The 17,319-nt window shown below is 39.2% G+C and overlaps 1 protein-coding gene across 2 annotated transcripts in view; it reads left to right on the top strand.

The window, feature by feature from the left end:
• NCKAP5 (NCK associated protein 5) overlaps positions 1–17,319 on the top strand; it is a 374,281-nt gene that overhangs the window by 132,850 nt on the left and 224,112 nt on the right. The gene's annotated exons all lie outside the window — the stretch shown is intronic.

The raw sequence follows: 17,319 nt of genomic DNA, 5'->3' as shown, positions 1-17,319 counted from the left end.
ATATTTTGTCAGACTGTATTAGAAACCACAGCTTTTGTTCAGGCTAGCTATATGGGATAAAACCCTTCCAAAAGGATAGGAGTTTCATTTAGGGAAATGTGGCAATTAAATAGGATTAGAGATTTCCTCTCTGGCTGCAAGTATTTACATGAGTTAAGAACTGAATTATTTCTATCATAATAATAAAGTATTTTCTGTTAGAAAATGGATAATTTGCACATTGATATTTCAGATATCTGTCTAGTTTTACGTGGTTTACATGTTCTTTCTAACAGGTTATCAAAATAATTATCAATATGAGCACAGTTCATAAGGCTTTGTGTTATCTAAATCTGTAATAGTACTATAATGTCATAACAGCCTTGTTCCCAACAAAATCAATGAATATTTTGCTCTAGCTAATATGCGGCAATGTTGTAGAAGTTGACAATTAAGACTGGTGCAATTGACTAACCCAGTGAAAGTGGCATTTTGATTTTTTTGTGTGTTGTACTGGGATGAAGGCCAGTTGGCCTCTGAAGATAGTTTCCATAGCTACTGTCCTACAGAGAAAGAAAATGCTGCCACAGCATTTTTCCTTTGGACCTTTATAGTTTTTATGCAAGCTGTCAAGACAATTAATTTTCATCAGATGTATTGGCTATTAGCTGTTGAAAGCAGGGGAGCATGGGTGGATACATATGATGAAAAAAAGCATTTAACTAAGTAAAACATCAAGAGATTTCTTTATGTACACAATATGAATGCGTTTCAGATTTACAAAATCCCATTACTACAGCATCTGATATGCTGGAATGCAATCTATGCTCAAAAGACGAGGTCCTGAGGCTGCTCAACTTCATTTCTGAGAATAAGCAAGCCTGGAACTGACTTTCACCATTGCTTCTTGTTGGATGCTGTGATCTAGATTTTTAATTCCTTTTAAAAATGAAATGAAAAAAAAATCCCTACCTGTCAGAAAAGCTCTTGAACTGTCACTGATTCAAATAAAACCAATTTTTTGTGCCTCTCGTGTACAGAAGAGCATAAAAAGTGCAGTAAATATGACAGTAGTATGTTGTGTAAAAACAAGCATTGGGTATGAGATTATTTCTTGAGATTAGCATGGGTAATGTCTTCATTTGGCTCTGCAATGAGGCTTCAGGGCACGCTGTTTTGAAGCAGGGGCTGGTTCTGAGAGTCATTAACATGTAGTTGTATTACCAGCTCAAAGTGCACATTTCCTGTAGATCGCTGAGGCAGAAATAAATATTTCAGTACTCAGATCATAATATTTGAGCAATTTGTGTAAATTTATGATACCTTTTCTCATTCTCTATATGTGAAGTAGTGGAAGGAGCTCTATCTACTCTCTCTGGTTATGGATCCAGCTGCTGTTACCATGCTCTCCAGCAGCCACTACACTCTAATGTCTTCAGAGATCTTAATGTCAGCTCTCACTCCCCAGGTTTGTCCTCTTCTGTGTGTCTAGGGACAGTACACAGATGTCACTAAATGCCATTGACCATGATCATTGACTTCATGGTCAAAATGAGTTTGCTTAGGAGAATCATCACTGAACATGTATTAGAATTGGTGAAACTTGTTGGCTTCAGCAATGCAAAAATACGAGTGAAAAAGCAGTGTGCTTTGGAGAACTAGAGAAAGAGAGGATGTGAAGGAGATAAAGTAGAGGGTTAGGGAGGATGGGTGTTAGGGCGTTAAGTAGATGAAGGCATGGCCCTGTCCTTCAGCATGGCCATTTGATGATTGGCCAGTGAACTCCTTGGAAAATCCTCTGTCCATCGAGAAAGGAGCAGATTTATAACCTAAAAATGAAAAACTCCAGCCAGAGTGTGACGGTCGCTGGCCAGTGACCACTAGCAGAAGAGGTTTTCTGTCCCCGAGGCTACTGGAGCTGGAGCTGCAAGGATCACACTGGTGTGGGGTCGGTAATTAAGAGCTCAGCTGGAGGATGGTGGTGAGGCTGCAGGAATGTCCCGCAGGTCCTGCTGAGCCCTGGGGCTTCCTGCAGGTGCCCGAATCGTCCCGCTGGCCAAGCCCTGCTGCCTCCAGCCTGCCAAGGGCTGGTGAGCCCCAGCCTTAAGTAATTTCTAAAGCCTGCTGATCTCCAGCTCTAGCTATCCTGCTCCATCACTGTCTGCCTCTTAAAAATCTGGGCTAGTTATTTGTCTGGGGCAACTCAGCTGATTACATACACATCAGTGGAAATGGGCTGACTGAAACCAGCCATCTGGCTGCCTCGTTAAAGTAATTAATTGTGGCTTGGTATGATGGGCATAATCTTCTTGGCTTTTTAAATACTTTTCTTCATTGACACCTTTGACACTATGAGGTACTTGGCTGCATTTAGAAACATTTTCCTCAAAAAAGGAAAGTTGATTGATGTTGTTTTATTATAAGTTTTGCAGTTCTGAAAGATATCACTGTTTTTAAAGAAAGTACAGCTTTGGGAAACCTTGTAAAACATGACCTGTATAAAGGGGAAAATGGAAATTATTCAATACCTATCTAGAAAATAAGTAGTTTTCTCTATCTGTCACTTACAATTCTGAGAGACTGAAGCTTTGGATTTTCAAGTAAAGCTGTAGTTTTTATAGATGCATGAAGAAGTACCATCTATAAATACGTAAAGTTTTTCCTAATGTTTTCACAAGACAGTACTGGGGGAAAGTACCTGTTGATAGACCTCATGTACCTTGACAGTTTATCTTTTCCTACATGCGGGATTGTGAAAAAAGCATGAGTATGCTACCTAAAACAATTTTGAATTAGCAAGTAGCTGTATAATCCTTTAACACTCTGGGAAGTTGTATTGAGGCTGGGTGAGAAGTTTGTAGACAGAGGCCAGCGGAAGAGCTGCTCGTGCAAAGCCTTGCCTTGTGCCAGCAGCAGGGCAAAGCAAGACCTTTTCTGCGTTCTCACCCACCACGTTTAATGAAGGGATGAATATGTGGGTGTTTTGTGCAGTATTAAATCCCTTTATTTCCACGTGAAATTAGATGATAACAGCTTTCAGTGTCAACTATGAAAACTGGTTTTATGGGATGTGCGGTAATGAGCAGGTACTGGGTTTATAGTAAGAAATAATATGCAGTCTAAAAACATATGGGTTTTTTCTGCTTCACTAAAAAAAATCCTTAACTTGTCTTCTAGATATCCTCCAAATGATAGACGGAACTAATTAAGACAATATCTTGTTAAGAAAAATATGTCAACATGGAAGTATCTTAGCGTATCAAAATATACTTGTTCTTGGAGCATGATGACGAAGGAGAAGCTATTCTGTTCTGCTCTGGGGACTTTCATAAAGCAAAGTGAATGCAAACATCTCTTAGGTATTGATCCCCTGAGTTGGAAAAGCTCTGAACACCTGTATAGCAGCTTAGACCATTAATAACATATAATCTGTACATAAAAGTACTTTCCGTTCTTTTTGCATTCTTGTAAAACACTGTTAAGAGCCACCGTTAGAATTTTGCCAACGAACCCTGGGTATCAAGGAGATTGCTTCTCTTGGCTTTCTCTAAGAAAATTGCTGAGTAGTGGTGGTGGGTGTTTTAAACTAGGTGCTTATATCAGCTTCCTTCTCATCCTTTGAATTCTAGGTAAATGTGTACCTTAGGTTTACGCAGCAAAAATTCAAATTGCCCACATACGTGTTTTCTGTCAGCTGTTTGATCTCGTATAAACTAAAGGCATGGCCATGTAACAATGCAGGAGATTTACCCACAAGGTTTATCACCAATTTTATGTATTGCTGGTTTTCTTCCTACTCTGTTACACAGGTACTTAAAGTGTGGCTCTAGTTTTAGGAGCTCTAATATCAAAGCAACTTAAAATCAAGATTAGGCTCACTTACTTGATGGCAAATGCTCGTTACCAGATTTATGTTCTTGGTATAGCTTTTGACTGGGGAATTAATTTTGAAATGATCAATACCTTGATTTGAAACTGACTTTTTCCGGATTCTGTAAATGAGATAGTACTTGTGGTGATGCTACGTGAGCACTGTGTGTGATTTGTATTTTGCTTCCTACTAAAGGTGATGTAGCTGGCTATGGTGATGACTGTTGTAAATAATTTCAGAGCACAGTTCATTACCCAGATATGATACTGGAATCTTTCTGCTGTGGAGAATGGCAAGGAGCTTTATTCAACATGAGATTGGTTTCAAAACGTGCTATTTGTTATGGAAACTGGAGAAGTGCAGATTTGCCTAAGTATCTGGTTGACATTTGAACTGCTGGAAGTCTTTGAATTTTTAATACTTCAGACAGTTAATATTTTAAGTATTCCTTAGTATACATTTAATATGTTTGGAAATGCCTGAACGCTAACATGTCTTAGTCCTTATTCACCCGTATCTTTTAAATTACTTGTTTTGTTAGTAAAGTTGAACTTCCATTGAAGTTGATGCTATTTGAGCTTTGAGAAGTTGACCTCATTCACAAAGCAAATCTGGCTGATGTCTTTGGGGAAATAATTTAAAATGCCCCAAGAGGGTTTAATTTGTCTGGGGTTTCTTTAAGGTGTTTGCTTCCCTGATCAGTTTTTAAATAGAAAGCTGTTTTTATTTTTTAGATTGTGTTTACTTGTAAACTGATGGCAGTACACTTTTTCATCATGGGATTTGCATTCATATCACGAATAATTGGAAAAATTTTAAGTAACAGTTCTGTCCCAACTTTGTTTAGCTGTACTAGCTGAAAGGATGGACAGTTTTCATCTGATAATTTTTTTTTCATTCGATGTTCAGAGAGCAAGTTTTAAAGATGTTGTACTGAAGCACGCTGAGGTCACCACGCTCATGTGAGGTTTTTTTACTGAGCTCAGTATAACAACTTGAGTAACACAGATGGGTCTTGTGCCCGTTGCTATTCAGTCTTCTCTGTTTCATCCCTAGACAACCACTGAGGTTGTGATTTGACTATATGTGAATTTAAATGACTTCATAAATACACACAAAAATACTGTCACTGCTCCACTAATATGTTTGATGTGCTCTGGATTTCGTTTTCAGTGTTGTTAAGTGTTAGACTGGTATATTATGTGGTAAAACTGTCATTGGTAACTTAGTTTCTCCATCTCTACTTGAACATGTTGGAAAGCATTTTGCATATATTACTGTATGCTGTGTCCATTATTTAAAGTGACAACTATAATTTCTATATTAAAATTAGCCCGTGTGCATGCCAGCCGCTGTTTGGTTCAGTACAAATAATACTCCTTGAGTGGCTCTCTTGATCTGGGCTGCGATCCCTGCAGATCCACGTCCTTTCGAAAGCAAGTCTCTTCGTCTTCTCTTTTAGGTCTACTGAGGAAGCTTGAGTTTGAGGTTCCAGTTAATCATCTAATTTGTCAAAACACATAATCAGCCAGAGGCCACTGCTTTGACTTTATCTAGTCTTCTTTTGTAGACAGAGTGATAGAAGAAACAATTATATCGTTAGCATGGAACTGATTTTATTGCTGTAAGGCTGCATGAATATGAATTTGTGTGTTGGGTTACTGAAGGATACTTCAAAGTGGTTTCAGCATGCTGTTTTCTTCTTTCTGGCAGAGTGAAATGTGTTTTAGAGAACATTGTTTTGTTTAAGGCATACTAAAGCATGTTCCTTAGCCTGGAGAAGGACTGAGGGAAGCTCAGCAGTTTATAACTTTTCCGAAGGATGTTTGTTATGGTATCACTTTAAAAAATAAAAAAAATAAAACAATTCCCTGTTATTACCTTTCCTCCTTTTTTTCTCTTCACAAAACTAGTAGGTTCCTGAAGTTCACAGAGATTTATGGAAAAGTTTGAATTACCTTCCATCTCCAAGTCTCTGCAGTCAGTAAACAGTATCACATTCCTGAATCTGAAAACTAAGTTGCAATTACTGTCTATCAGTACATCCAGAATATATTTTATGAAGACATTTGAGAAATGCTCTCTGAAAATAATTATTTCAGTTATTTTTCTGTCACTTGCTGAGAGTCCTATCAGAAGGCCCCTTCAGGGTCTGTATTGATGCTGATGACGTCTTTGTGCTGGTAGCTGTTTGCAAGTAGCCCAAGAACCAACTGTTGCACATCAAATGACCTGTTGCTCTCAAAGTAAAATAATCTATTTACATTTTTACCAAAAGCAGTAATTTTACAGAAGGTCATCTTGGCAGAGTTTATCTCAAATGTCCTTTAAATATGAAACGTGCTTTTTGCTTTCAGAATTACAAAAAAATGGGTGGATATCTGAAATTATTTTCATAATTGATTTAATATTTTTATTGACTACTACAGTATAAATTCAAATGATTGAATAGATGCGCTAATGCTTTTAATAATAGAGGTTATGGATATACACATGTAAAACCAAATAGCTGATTTCACAGAAGTGTTGCAAATATGGCAAATATTGCATGTCTTCCAGCATATATGCTCAGTTTTGATTAATTATTAAATTTTATGCTGCAAACCATATTTCTGTCATTTTAGATACATTTTTTTTCCCCTGATTGTTGTTACTTCAAAGTATAAGTTACTTGTGTGCATTCATTAGTTTTTAACTTCCCTCCCTTTGCTACATTTTGTTCCTGGGCACCCACAGTCTCCTGTACGTGGTTTCCATACACTGTATTACAGAATGGAAATTTAGATACAGGAGCTGTGTGGATCACATATGGATCTTTTCCCTTGTATAGAGAGTATCTATATTTTTGTACGTATCTGATAGACTGATTTGGCATCTGTTTTGACCCATTCTGATGATTTCCTGAGTACCAAGTGCTCTGTGTCCCTGCTCTGCAATCCTGACACTCAGTGCTCAGTCTAGAGGTGCTCAGGTAATACCCATGGATATTAGTGCTGCTGTTCATCTGCTGTACCCAGAGGGTATATGGCATCTCACTGTTCAGTTTATTTGATTTTCTGTAAAATGATGTGAAAAGACATCCTTTCATCTCTCAGGTGAGTTGGTAGAGGAAAGCGAAGATGGGTTGCAGCACAAATGCTACTCCAGCGGCCTGATCCGAGTTTCAGCTGTCTTGGGCCTTAAAATGGAGACAGTTCCCAGCAGAAATGTGTCCACCTGACTGAGCACTGAGCAGGGTTTCTGGGGCTTAACAGAATAGTGTTCTTATTCCTGAGGGTGCAAAATGAAATTGCAAGAAACAACAACAACAAAAATTTTAAGCAGTATAAAGAAAAGGAAGAAAAGGATTCTTTCTGAACAACTTTGATTCTCTTCTGTGTTTTCTTTTCGAGAGGAAGGTCATTGCAGACTTGCTAGCAATTTGTGCCAGAATACTTAAGTATTGAACAATTGTGTGTAAAAAAAACCAACCAACCAAACCAACCAACCAAACAAACAAAAGTCAAGAGAGAGAAGTCCAGTGAGGTGAAACAGAATAAAATCACTTTAAATTTGTTCCTTGCTCACAAGGAAAAAAAAAAAAGATAATTTTTCCAAAGTATTTTAATATTCAGTAGAACAGGACATGAGTGACAACTGGGAAGTTTCAGAGTGTGCAATAAATGTAGCTCAGAGAGAAAAGACATAGTAAGTGCAGCCTGCTAAGCAAAACAGAAGTCCTCGTGCTTTGGACTTTCTGGGTAGATAAAAACACATCGCACTGTGTAACAGCCCCCCCAAAAAAAGAGATTACAAAGAATACCAGGGATGGGTTGTGATGATCTGGAAACAAGGAGTGGAAAACAGAGGTAAGAGGTCAACCAGTAATGAAGCAAAATCAGATATCCTCTTGTATTGTGAGAGCAAAACTGAAAAGCTTTGTAGAAAATGGGGAGAAAAGTCTTTCTAAACATTCTCACAAACAAACGAGAGCTGGATGTATCACTCTGATAGAGCAGAAGGAGGCTAGTTATGAAGAAAGCGATGGGATCTAAGAGTTTGGTTGAGCTTAGTGTCCAATTATGTTGGGCTTAGTGTCCAAACCAATGTACTTGATTTTTGTGCCTTACACCCTGTTTTTCTTCAGTTGTGCATTTGATCTTTTTTTTTTTTTTTTTTCCTGAAGAATGCACTTCTGCCTTTTTATTTCCATAGAAATACAAGACATGGCTTAGTGGTGTGTTCTGGGACCTCTGGTTTACAAACGTGGTTGTCTACAGCCTTCATCACTCCTTTGCAAATTCATTGAGTTTCAAAAGATTAGCATAATTTACTAAAGGATGTGGAATCAGCACTTTGCATGAATGAAAGATAAATGTTACCTATGAAACTTAAGAGCAATTAGGGTTAGGACTAAGCAAAGATCTTCTGATATTGGGAAAAGGTTTGCAAGGAAGGAATAGGCACTATTGAGAAGTAATAATCTGCTACCATTTCTTGAGCTTAGTTTATGTCTGAGTAATTTTGGTTACGATAAACGTTTCCATGATTTTCAGCCTTATGTGAAACAAGGGTTCTGATTTCATTTTTGAGAGGGCAACCATATAAATTCAGCTAGCACCCTTACAGACAGCCTCAGGGGATAAGACTGAGAAGGAAGAATTCTTCTTTTGTGCTTTGATGCGTGTGTTGGGAACGTTACAACTTCTGTGAAGGTGAGTTCATTTTATGTTAATAAACAAGATCATTAACTGAAGACTGAAGTGCCGCCAATCCTGAATCTTTCATGAGCAATGAATTCTCATTAGAAATCCTTTAGGGAAATTGTATATCCTTTCAAAGAATTTCCACAGCACATCATCTCCATGTGACAAATCTCCAGAGAAAAATATATGTGAGCAACCAGTGATTGGGGAATTTGTTAGCTCAACTTCCAAGTCTTTGCAAATAAAACCTTATTTGCTTGTTTCTTCTCTCCTTTGTTTTTCATTTTCAAGGTCTTCTTCAGACCAGGCTTAGTGAAACAAAAAAAAAGGAATCTCTTTTTGCTAGAAATGGCTGAAGAGGTTCAAGATTCACAGCTAGTTCTGTCTGGGTTGCAATCCAGAGAATCCTTCATATCAGGAGACATCTTCTGGATTCCAAATAGTTCCAAAAACTAACAGCAATAACAATGCAATAAATTAGTATAAATCTGTATGCTGTAAGGATCTAGCTCTTCAAACCATACCGAATACCCCAACCAGAAACAAGAACAGAGACTCCATCTTGTCTAGAGAATGGCTTCCACCCAACTTAAAAATGAACAGTGAAACACCAGGAAGAAGTCGTGCACTCACGAGTTGAAGGACGCTGCTAGGAGCGATGAAACAGAGGAGGAACAGCTACGCTTTCCCTGGTGGTGATGCAGTGCACGACCGCAACAGTAAGCTGGTTTTAAATCTAGAGTAGAGTAGAAGTGCTGAATGATGTGCTGAAGAAAGGCAAGATGTGGAAAGTACCCTGGTTTCTTACTAGTCCTTGCTCTATCTCTTCTTTCTTGAATGGCCTTACAAACAAAACAAAAAATCTTTTGACAGCCTGGTAGAGAGAGCAGCTGTATTTACGTCACTGCTGTTACTTTTAATTTCACTGAGTCACAGAAATCAAAAATCTGACTCTTCTGAAGGTGGCATCTGGTTTAGGAGCGTCTTCCTTGTGTTGGTGACTGATGTGTTTGCCAGGGCCGTGTCAGCTCTGCTGAACAGCCGCACGTCACCTGCTTCCGTACTTCCAGCAATATGAGCAGGTGTAGCTGGGGATCACGACCAGAAAAGCATCTTGTGGGCATGTGAAATGAAGAGTGGCAGTTGTGTGTGCTGGAAACGAGAGGGGGTAAAAGGTGATGGCTTAAACTGCTGTCTTTCTCCCGTGGGCCAGACCATCGTGTAGCAATGACCTGTGCCTCTTTCATTATCTGTTTGAACCCCAGCTGCACTATAAAGCTAAACTGGGAGAGTTGTAGCAACCAGTCTCACTGTCTTATTGTCCTCTTTAAGGAAATGGAGGTCCTGGACCATATACTTCTACAGAAGGTGGATGTACAAGTAGGGAAGGGTAGTAATACACTTGTAGTGTACACGAAGGGAAAGGTAAAGTACAAAATTTGCTTGGAGAAGGTCGTAAGAATGATACAGTGGCTCTGAGGGTATATTTTGTTTTAATTAGAAAAGTGCTAACTGTAGGCCTTGTACTGTGAAGAAGTTCTCAGAAATAAATTTGCTACCATTTTAGGGCTTTCATTAAACTGATGCTTTCATTTGTGTAGATATTTTAAAATAGCACCTGAAAAGAAGAGCAAACAGTCATTCTTGCAGTGAAGTATGAGGATCTGTGTGCAACAGCTACTTATATTATAATTTAAAGTTTCTTTTGCTGAATTAATATTCCAAGCTTGCCTTCTAATAGTCCTTTTCTTTTTTCCTGTTGAACACTGAGGTTTTCCATGGTAGGTCTTTTGAGAACTTGGCAGCTTGCCTCATAGTACAAATTCCCACTGTATGCTTCTTGGATTGCAACTTACTGGCAGAAATAATACAGCATTAACTACAAATATTACTGTTAATGTTAACATTAAAATTAATAAATCAGTCACTTCTGTTAAGAATTCCGAACTACAACAGTGTGAATTTGTCAAATTGCTTTTGCTAGGTATTTTATAGTGTGAATTGCAGAACAGAAACAATAAGGTTTATGGTTAATGTACCACGTTTAATAATAATGGAAATTTTGTGGGACAGATCCTGTGCTCATTTATTTGTAGTAGTGTGTTTTAGTAGTTTATGGGATGTAGTGAAACGGTAGATTTAAACAGGGAGCAAATCTGCACAGAATTTGGCTCTGCTAAAACCTTAACTATGCTTTTTGATAAACACAAGGTTTAGGTAATGCATGGAACATTTAATTTATAAAGTGAAACCCCGTAGTTTAGGTATATTTCAGAGTTCAATACTGTAGTGCTGTTTATTTGGTGTTTCTTTGCACTTAGGGTTTTGATGTTTCCTACCTGATGTTGCATTGAAGTGATAGCCAGTTGTGACTCCCTTTCCTGCTGCAGTTTACTGTTTTGTGTGTGGGGCTGATTTTTAAAATAAATCTTTAAGTATCATCTCACTACTGTCTGCAGACTTTAGAATGATTTGGAAAATGTTTTTTTCCTCCATTTTTGTATTCCTTAAAAACTTCAGCTTTTTTATCCCCACCTAAATTTCTTCTCCACCTGGAATCTCAGCCCAAAAGAAAGGCTTCAGAGGAATATATCTGGGAAAAAAATTGCAACCGAATGCATTATCTCGTGAGTAATGGTCATAAGTGAGATGTTCCAGGAGATTTGTAAAGTTATTGCTTGGTATAATTCATAATTATCCTGATGATTTGGCATTGTGTCATACAGGCATTAATCTTTTATCCTACAACTGAGTGTGCACACCATGGGGAAGGAATCACCTTTTTTGCCTGTTTTTTTTCTTAATGAAGAAAATGCATTGAATGTGATGGTTGGTACTGTCTCAGTGTTTTGTCAAGGAACTGAAAGGGAGGGTTGTGGCTCTATTTATTGTCATTGTAATTATTTAGCAGTTACTAATAGAACGTTATTTAAAGGTCTGTATTTAAAAGCTTTTGCTCTTCGCTTGCTGGCTTTCTACATTACCAAGGATAAAAACCATCTCAAAGCTCAAGAGGAAAAACCCCAATATATTAAACTTTGGGGCTAGACCTCCCTAACTATGTCTGATACTGGTTGGCCCAAACATATACAGAATTGGAGAGGTGGACTGTGTTGTGGAGTCAGCACCAATAGTGGAAGGAGACACCCCAGCGTTGAAAAACAGATAATTTCAAAGGTTGTCTGAAATACCAGTGAATCATTAAAGTGTGCAGTCTTGCACCTCTCATTTCAGTGTTGAAAACAATAAACGTCAATGAAGTAATGAAGATTGCCGATGTGAGAGGAGATGCTTCTGTTGAAAGTGCATCTCTCGCTGTCCCCTTGCACGTGCCTGGGACAGGAGAATTACCGTGCCGAAGTGCCCAGCCGACCTCGGCTGCTGCGCCGTGCCGAGAGGGTAATTTGTCATGAAAACAATCCCGTGGTAATCTGCCATGGACTCCTGATAACCTTTCCTTTTCCAATTTCCCTGCCATGGCTCTGCCCCTCTTTCCTAGCCAAAGGCAACCTTTTTGCTTTGTAATGAAGGCTCTGCCCCACTCTGCTCCTCGCTCTCTTATGGCACTTTTTGCCTCCTCTTGTCTGACCAGGGTATGTGACTCAGCCCTGTGTTACCCCGTTGTCTTCTTCCATGGCATTTCTTTTGTATTTGATGACTTGTTTGGATGCTGCTGGAAAGTAACTAGACCATCTTCTTTAACTTCGACTTCAGATTTCATATACATTAAAATCCACTGGAAATTGGTGAGGAGCCTCTGGGGATTGCTGATAACTATTTTAGATTGTAGTTCTAATTCTGTTGTGGGGTTTTTTCCTTACTGTTAGTGTCACCCAAAGAAAATCCAGTTTAAATAAGTTGCTCCCTGTTTTGCTTGTCTGGCTTTGGCAGTATCATGTCTTGTAGAAGGGAAGTTTAATGTAAATTATGTTTTCTGTATGCTTATCTTTTATTACAAATAAATTAGCAATAAATAGAAGCTTGTGCCTTGCTGGTGGCTCATCCTATCTATTCTGCTTCTGCTTGACAGCATTAGTACTTGCGTTATTGTAACTCCAGTCTTTGCAATTATTGTAAAAATAATTAAATAAAGCTCACACTTTGCTCAGCTTTAAATTTGCGATGAATATTCTTCGCGAGATGACTCTTTTATTGCCAGGTGTAGTTAAACCGCTGCGACTCTAAAAGACCAGTTTCGAAACGCGCACGACGCTGACGTTCGTGCAGCACCAAGCGCCTTCGTCGTACGTGATGTTCAGTAGGAAGGAAGGCTGCAGCATCGCTCGCCACCCGCCGTCACAATAGGAGCTGAAAGAGGCGCATTAGTTCACTGCGGCCGTTCCACCCTCGGCTGTTCCCTTGTCAGATCTCATAGACTCGACGACGGGGTCAAGCCTGGTCAGCGATGGGATGGGAAACCTCCCTGGAAACCAGGAGAAGGAGGAAGCCGGGCTTGTGGCTCCCTGCACAGCCTAGTGCCCTGCCCCTAGGTGTTGATGCCGTGCTGGAACATGAGTTTAATGGATTTTAGTGGTGTTTTTTCTGGTTTGTTTGAAAACAATGCTATGGTGACAAGTGATGATGTGGGGTGGAGGGGAAAGAGTTACAGTGAAATGATTTTGGTAGGTGATAAATAAGGAGTGGTTCCAAGGCACAGTGGTTAGGGACGCCTTGCAAATTCAGATTCTGAGTCTGCCTCTGTCATTTTTCTGACTGACTTTTCCCTGCATGAACAGAGTATTTATTCACTTCATGAACATCACAGCAATAGCATAGAGTGGGAAACTCAGTTTGAATTTCTCTGCTCCAAAATAGCCTGCAGAAGGTGCAGAAGGACTCGCTGACATATAGCTTGGCCACCCTGATTGGACACAATCACCAAATAGGAAACAAATGTTAAAAGCGTGTTTTCAAAGCTCGACTTTTTCAGTGGGTCAAGTGGTGATTTTCTGGCCGTACAAATAGGTGTGAGTTATGAATAAAAGGAAATCTGGGCGTTGTTTTATGGAGCAGAAGCAACACTTCTAAATGAAAGCACTTCGAAGTGAAAGTTTCGAGGAAGGATGAAACCATGAAGAAAAGACTTTCCTGTTAATAAAAACAAGATGAGTAGAGAAATAAATGAGTACTTAGGAGCTGTCAAACCTATGAATTTTTGTCCGCATTCATTCCTTGTGTAGGAAAGTAATAATTAGGAAAGAGGAAAAGTTAAAAATCTTATGTGTCAATATGAAAATGCAAGACCCGTCAGTGCATGCTGGCAGGATGTGGGGCCGCTTTGTGTGATCAAGACAGGAAAGGACATGTCAGAGTTTGACAGAGCCCTTGTCTTTCCAGTGAATCATGGGGATTCAACTTAAAGTTTCGGATGATGTTACGAAGATGTTTTCCATTCTTGTTGAGTTTTGATTGTATTCTTCATTAGAACTGTAAAAATTACTGTTACTACTGAAAACATATCCTGATTCTGCATGGCTGAGATCTTGGCAAATGATATAATTCCGCACATTTTAAGAGAATCTCTGTTTCATAACTGTATTCAGAAGCTATTTTAAATAATACCTTCTGCGTTAGGTGGAGAAGCAAATCCTTGTGTCTGAGAGCTGCTGAATCTGAGGTTCAAAATAAAATGAAAATTTTATTTCAAGATTTGGCAGGCTGAAATTTGCTGCTAGAGTTTTTTGTTTTGTTGTATCACTGTAAAATAGCAATATAAAGAAAGAGAACTAAGAAAAAGGGAGTCTTTTGCGCATCCAGTGTAGCTTTTACTGTGTTGTTTGATCTGAGGATATCTGTTACCAGATCAGGAACAGTATCAGCATTGTTGACAATTATGTGATAGGTGGGGGGCTTGTGATTGCATCGATTGACTTCCCTACCTTTATCTCCACGGACTGGGAGAAGTTCAAGTAGCACGGTTTTGTCGGGAAGCCCTGAGCTGTGTGTGTTAGCTGTCACAGGTTTTTTCATCTGGTAGTTGAACGAGTCAAACTGACGGGAAGGGAGATTGAAGGAGAAATTTTAGTTTAAGGAGAGTTTAGAATTTGCAGGATTATTTAGCACATTTATGTTTTTCTTGGACTAAATGGGCTTTCCTCAAACTGTTGTTTTTTAGAATAAGCTACTGCAATATCTACTAGAGATATTGAGACTTGAAATGTTTCTTTCTTCCATCCACACAGTGACTACTTGTGTGCTTGGTTCCATCTGGAAAGGATATAATTGATCCTTGTTTGGCTCCTTTAATTATCTTTTTGGAAAGTCCTTGTCTGGGAATTTTGCCACTTACAATGCAAATATTCAAACTTAAGAGCATAAACTGTGCTTTCAAAGAGCATTTTTGTAAACCTTTTATCATTTGGTGGTTTTTCAAAAGCGAGCATGAGAATTTCTCAATAACCATGTTTTAATTTTTTTAATCCTCAGAGAAGATTTTGTTTTCTTGCAGGTTGGCTGTAGCTGCTAATTAACTTTGTTAATTAATCATGCTATAGGGATGAAACATGCTTGATTAAAAATAAATAAAACCGTATAGCAACAAAGTAATGCTACTGATTTTTTCCCATATAAAAGCATAGATTAAAAAAACACGATTAACTTTGAAGCTGCATGTCAAATGTTCTTTGCATTTGAAACATCTGAAAGGCTAAAGCAGCTAAAAGCTTATTATTTTTGCAGCTCAGTCATAGTAAAATGCTTATCCAATTGTAACACCATGTTAAAAAATGGGGGCTGAGAATAGTCGCTGAAGGTGTTATCTTAATCAGAACTGCCTGAGATGGTGGGTAGTAACCAGCGGGTTTTATTTGGTCATGCTTAGACGTGGAGGTCCTTGTTCTCTCTTGTCATGTATCTTTTATGAAAACTCTCAACACTGCAAATTTGTGTTAAATGCTGTTGGCTCGTAACAGGATTTTGATGACATTCTCACCCATTATACCAGCATACGTTTTTACAGAGGTGGTGGGAATGGCTCAGTGCGGGCAATGGGCCAAGTGCCTCACAAATGAAGCTCCCTGGAATGATCCCGGGGATGGCTGTGGTCCAGAGGCACACTGAGCCTCTGCCGCATGTCCTGCCTAGATGAAGGTAACCATCTGCGGAGGTCTGGCTGCGAGTGCACGGCTCCTTCACCCAGAAAGCACAGGCAGGAGGGAGAAGATGCTTCGGGGACCTGTTTGAAGTGGAAGCACAGAGTTTGCTTGCCTTAAAGTTGACTTATTTTTAGGCACTGTTGGAACAGATGGCTCTTCTGTATCCCCTGTTGCAGTTTTTTCTCATACACAATAATCAGGTTTCTTTTTCATGTTCTTCTATTGTGAAGTGGCGGGAATGTTATAAACTCAGTACAAGAATGCCAGTCTTATGCTCTTCTTCACTGGGAAAATTAAGGAAGCCTTTTATGAACCTCTCTCACCCAGAGAGGGAAGACCTGGCCTCATTAGGAGGAGGCCTCGTCATGGATGGAGCTCGAATGGAATTTACTCTGATAAAATTCCAGAATTCCAGAAATGTGAAACTGATTCCATGTTGTATGTGACACGGAAACAGGAACGTAGGAGTATTCCTCATATAGGAGGAATAACTCAGTAAATCTCTGCAGACCACTGGCAGGAAACGTATGGAGAAGTTGTTTGTGGGGTTTTTTTGTTTGTTTATTTCCCCCCCCCCTGCATCTTTTCTCATAAAACATCTTTAGGCACTTGTTTTGCAATTAAAAAGTCAAAACCCCCTCAAAGGGTGTACTCGCTTTTTCTGCTAAAACATATTAGGGCATTGAAGCGGTACAAAAATGCAGCGGGCTATTTCCAGCAGATGAACTGGATCCTTAAAATAGGATTAACCAATTTTGTAATCTGCTTGCGATAGTATCCGGGCAAGGAAGAGGGAGGCTGGTACACGTCTTTTGGAAGCTGTTTTTAGGATACTTGCGTTAAGGCTATCAACGCTGTACTAACGCCACTTCTCAATTGCCAGTAATTTTTCAGATGCAGGAAAGAGGACCTTGATATTGTGCTGGAGTAACACAAACGTAGCTTGCACTGGGCTGCGGCTGTATCATCTTCAGATTTTGCCAAAATTCAGTGGTTTCAGCATCATATATGTTTACAAATCCCAGTATGAGCAATGCCTAGGGTGGGTCTGGTAACCGTGCCCACAGGGTGCCACCAGCCAGCTGTGCGAGGAGGCTCATGGGGGTGCAGCAAGCACCTGGGGGCAGGTGGCTGTGAGGGAGATGTAAATGCAACATCTCCTGCTGAAACGGAGAGAGAGGACTGGTTTAGTGATCCAAGCATACGTTGAGCTATGGCTGAGTGAGACGAGTGCTGTCATTCCTGCAGTAATTAGGCAGGTACCTCTTCCTTCCTTGTCAGAAACAGTTCCTGAGAAATGGTTTAAAGGTTACTTTTATTGCAAGATCAGGAATGAAATCAGACCATTTAGCTCTATCATATTTCATTAGTGCCAGGGTGCTGGACTGGGATGGTTCAGGTCTTCCTTTCCAGTTAGACCAAGTAGAATTTCTGGGTAAAACAGGAGTAAATGGAAAATTTCAAACTTGATAATGGAAATATTCTGATTTAAAAATCTTTTGCTGGAAGTTTCAAAGCTAATAATATTTTGTAAATAATTTATTCTGCTGCAAATTTATGTTTCGTTGTGTACTGATAAATTCTTCATGTACCGAATAATTCCTCTGACATTTCTGCAGGGTGCTTTTCTTTCAAAATAGATATTCTTCATTCAAAGTAGCCTACTTGTAAAAGTGTCTTTGTTTTTCTT

This window comes from Tauraco erythrolophus, chromosome 8, assembly GCF_009769465.1.
Source record: "Tauraco erythrolophus isolate bTauEry1 chromosome 8, bTauEry1.pri, whole genome shotgun sequence".
In the NCBI taxonomy this organism is placed as follows: Eukaryota; Metazoa; Chordata; class Aves; order Musophagiformes; family Musophagidae; genus Tauraco; species Tauraco erythrolophus.
This window is presented reverse-complemented; position numbering and strand designations above follow the sequence as displayed.